This window comes from Montipora capricornis, chromosome 9 (assembly GCF_036669925.1).
Source record: "Montipora capricornis isolate CH-2021 chromosome 9, ASM3666992v2, whole genome shotgun sequence".
Taxonomy (NCBI): domain Eukaryota; kingdom Metazoa; phylum Cnidaria; class Anthozoa; order Scleractinia; family Acroporidae; genus Montipora; species Montipora capricornis.
In genome coordinates this window covers 3837881-3842635 of record NC_090891.1, presented here as the reverse complement: position 1 = coordinate 3842635, position 4755 = coordinate 3837881, and positions in this window count along the sequence as shown.

The window sequence follows — 4755 nt, the reverse complement described above, 5'->3', positions numbered from 1 at the left end:
CCCTTTACCCCCTCCCCCTGTCAGTACTCCCGTAAAATGCGGCCTCTGGCTGTCTAAGATCCACACCAGTCAATAAAAGGAGAAATTAAAAAAATAAAATAAAATAATAAAAATAAAAGAAATTCATAAATTAATATAAATAGAGAAATCTTTACATACCATGTACAATTCAAACAATTCAAATACGGCGAACGACGGTTTAGAACAATATGTAGTTCATTCCTACTCAGTGCTATAACAATTCAATTTTTTCCTATCGCTTACCTCCCCCATGTCGCAGTGGACTTTGCAGGACGTAATTTCTGCTATTCTGGCTTATCAATCAATGACAATTGATAACCTACAATCCTGGACAAAAGTGTTGGGAAGGTAGCGTCACTTTTGAGATAGCCCCCCCCCCCCCCCCCCTCCCCTTCTCTTGTCAATGTTGGATTTTGCACCAAACAAAATGGTGACTTTTCTTCAAACATTGAATATGGGGGAGGGGGAGCCACCAGAGCATGCTCTTTCCCGAATAGTTCTGCCAATCGTTAGAATAATCGAATTAGGTGTGAAGTGAAGTGATGCGCGCAACCTTCCCAACAACTTTTGACCAGGATTGTAGATTGATTGCCACGATTTTTGTGCACAGTATGTCGACATTGCAGTTTCTTTTTTAGCAGTATTTTTTCTCTTGCTTATAAAACCTATACCTTTACCCCTACGCTGAGTACAGCCATCGTAATGTAGCTTACCTTCACAATGTCTCAGTAGTGTGGTGATCGCTGATTCTATAGTGCAAAACTGAGTGCCACACGGTATGACAAAGCTCTTAAAGTGACATTTACTCTATTAGTGTCATTGCTCATCACTTACCTCCATCATGTCGCTGTTGGATGGTCATCGAAGAATCTGTGGCATCAGAGGTAGCTGGCAATGTTTGGATTGTAGTAGGCTTGGTTGATCGCTTGTCATCTGCAGTCAATGGCACAGTTTGTAATTGTCAATAGAATATTGAAATATGAAAATACAAATACGAGCTACATTGAACATGCAAACTAACTCTAAGAACAAGATGAATTTGAGTTATTGAATCTAAAATGTCCACTTTTTGCATTTCTCATTTTTAACGCCTAGTGAGGTTCGATGATAAAATGCGACCAAATTTGTTTTAATTAAATACCTTCAGTATTGTGTGGGTTGATGGGTGACCACAGAGTGCTTCAAATTCGCACAAACGAGCTTCAAGGGCACGCGAGTTCTGGGAGTGCGTTAGGCTGGGGGCATTATCGTCGATAAAGTAAAGGTAAACTCACTCTATTGAACGTTGATAGTTCCTTCAGCTACGAGACTGGTGTCAACGGAAGCCGACGGCTCACCCTTTACCCCCTCCCCCTGTCAGTACTCCCGTAAAATGCGGCCTCTGGCTGTCTAAGATCCACACCAGTCAATAAAAGGAGAAATTAAAAAAATAAAATAAAATAATAAAAATAAAAGAAATTCATAAATTAATATAAATAGGGAAATCTTTACATACCATGTACAATTCAAACAATTCAAATACCGCGAACGACGGTTTAGAACAATATATAGTTCATTCCTACTCAGTGCTATAACAATTCAATTTTTTCCTATCGCTTACCTCCCCCATGTCGCAGTGGACTTTGCAGGACGTAATTTCTGCTATTCTGGCTTATCAATCAATGACAATTGATAACCTACAATCCTGGACAAAAGTGTTGGGAAGGTAGCGTCACTTTTGAGATAGCCCCCCCCCCCCCCCTCCCCTTCTCTTGTCAATGTTGGATTTTGCACCAAACAAAATGGTGACTTTTCTTCAAACATTGAATATGGGGGAGGGGGAGCCACCAGAGCATGCTCTTTCCCGAATAGTTCTGCCAATCGTTAGAATAATCGAATTAGGTGTGAAGTGAAGTGATGCGCGCAACCTTCCCAACAACTTTTGACCAGGATTGTAGATTGATTGCCACGATTTTTGTGCACAGTATGTCGACATTGCAGTTTCTTTTTTAGCAGTATTTTTTCTCTTGCTTATAAAACCTATACCTTTACCCTTACGCTGAGTACAGCCATCGTAATGTAGCTTACCTTCACAATGTCTCAGTAGTGTGGTGATTGCTGATTCTATATTGCAAAACTTTAGTGCCACACGGTATGACAAAGCTCTTAAAGTGACATTTACTCTATTAGTGTCGTTGCTCATCACTTACCTCCATCATGTCGCTGTTGGATGGTCATCGTTGAATTTGTGGCACCAGAGGTAGCTGGCAATGTTTGGATTGTAGTAGGCTTGGTTGATCGCTTGTCATCTGCAGTCACTAGCACAGTTTGTAATTTTCAATAGAATATTGAAATATGAAAATAAAAATACGAGCTACGTTGAACAAGATGAATTCGAGTTATTGAATTTGAAATGTCCACTTTTTGCATTTCTCATTCTTAAAGCCTAGTGAGGTTCGATGATAAAATGCGACCAAATTTGTTTTAATTAAATGCCTTCAGTATTGTGTGGGTTGATGGGTGAGCACAGAGTGCTTCAAACGAGCTTGAAGGGCACGCGAGTTCTGGGAGTGCGTTAGGCTGGGGGCATTATCGTCGATAAAGTAAAGGTAAACTCACTCTATTGAACGTTGATAGGTCCTTCAGCTACGAGACTGGTGTCAACGGAAGCCGACGGTTCACCCTTTACCCCCTCTCCCTGTCAGTGCTCCTTTTTACGGGAGTTTAAAGCTAAAGCTGCACAAATCAGAGGAAAGTTCAAGCAGACATTGAAGTCGCTGCGAATCGAACCTGCGGCCTCTGGGTGTTTAAGACCCACACCAGTCAATAAAAGGAGAAATTAAAAATTAAAAAAAATAATAAAAATAAAAGAAATTCATAAATTAATATAAATAGAGAAATCTTTACATACCATGTACAATTCAAACATTTCAAATACCGCGAACGACGGTTTAGAACAATATGTAGTTCATTCCTACTCAGTGCTGTAACAATTTAATTTTTTCCTATCGCTTACCTTCCCCATGTCGCAGTGGACTTGTAGTCGCTGAGTCTGTGGCAACTGAATTTTATCAAAAGAAGTTCTTTAGTAAGGCCTGGTACATTTTACCTGGAGCATGAGATGCGCAAATTCTTAAACACCTCAAATTTCAGCTTCATTACCCAACAAATCAAATACATGTAGGATCCATTAGGTTTATTTTGGACGGTTTGGCCGAGCGCCAGCTTACAGCATTACAGAAAAAACACTTATACAATCCACGTATGGTACAGAACCATGCATCATATTGGCTTTCACGCTATCACAGCACATACAACTCAAACAAACCGAGAGCTGCGGCGGCCAGAAAAAACCTGCCGAGAAAACCCCGCAAGGAAAAACAGACAGGAAATCTGGGTAGGAACCAGGCCCAAGCTCATAGAGCCACCCTACTTGGTTATATACATAAACTAGTTTACCTAAATGATAGAAATGCTGCCGAGGGGAGGGGATTATAGTTGGATTATGCTTGCGGTAATTTAACGATGGTTCGTGCGTGAAATTGAAAGGAGATTGTAATAGGTCTTGAGCAGGGACGGCACAAAACGTGGACCCTCAACTTGAGCTCATTGACAGAGAATGTGATGACTTTATCTATAAACATTTTCATAGTCCTGAACATCATAGACTACAGGATGTTAGCGTCCAGGGGCCGGTTCCTGGAAGGAGGAATAAATTATACCAGGCATAACAGTTATTCCAGGGATAAATCTGCTATTCTAACAAAACAGAATTTATTCCGGGGATATAGCTATTCCTGGAATAAGGCACATTTATCCCTGGAATAGAGTTATTACACTTTTCAGGAACCGGCCCCAGGTTATTGATAAGGTTCACACTAAAGATAAACTGGCTGTAAAAGAAGGAGAGTGGGCGTACAGATGACAAACGTTGAGACCAGACGGCCTCAACTAAAGTAACTTTTTTTACAGCCAGAATCTTGTTGTGGCCTTAGATGCTCCCCTAACCTTCGAGAATCGCTGGTTACAGCTAACTTATCCCCTAATATAACTGACTATGATTCCGCCCTTCCTTCCGGTTCTTTTCGCTGTGGCAAGAACTGCGCTACCTGTCCTTACATTTCGCATGGACTTACCACCAACAAATTCTTCTCCACTGGCGAAACACGCTCCATTAATACCAACTTAATTCTTATAGAAAAAATATTTTCGAATTGAGACTCAATCCGCAAGACCAGGGAAGCCTTTTTAATTTCAAAAGGCAGGACAATTGATTGTAACGGTCTAAATATCGACTTAAATACTCACATGTCTATGCCCATAATGCACCTTCACAAAAGGCCCAGACCTAAGCCCTGCTGTTTCCGTGCCGCGGAAATATTTCATTTCCGGCTAATTCGTTGACACTCAAAGGCCGGAAATGCCATTATCAAGAAATACAACGAGACCCAAGAAATTACTTACTTGCAAACCATTCCCCGGTTGAATTCAATTATCAGCATGATATTTTTTCTCGAGCATTTATAGTTCTAGGATTTTTACGATCATATCCAACCGCAAGAGTTTCATTCACTTATTTTTACTATATCAATCCCAATATTCTTTTCCTTCACATTTATTTTGTACGAATTGTGTATTCAATTTAGTCTTTGTCCAACAACAACAACAACGTACCGTCCTAAAAATAACTGAATAATCCGTCTCCCCTCGGCTCGCCAAGCCCAACTGGGCAATCAATGAGGTGTGATTAACTAT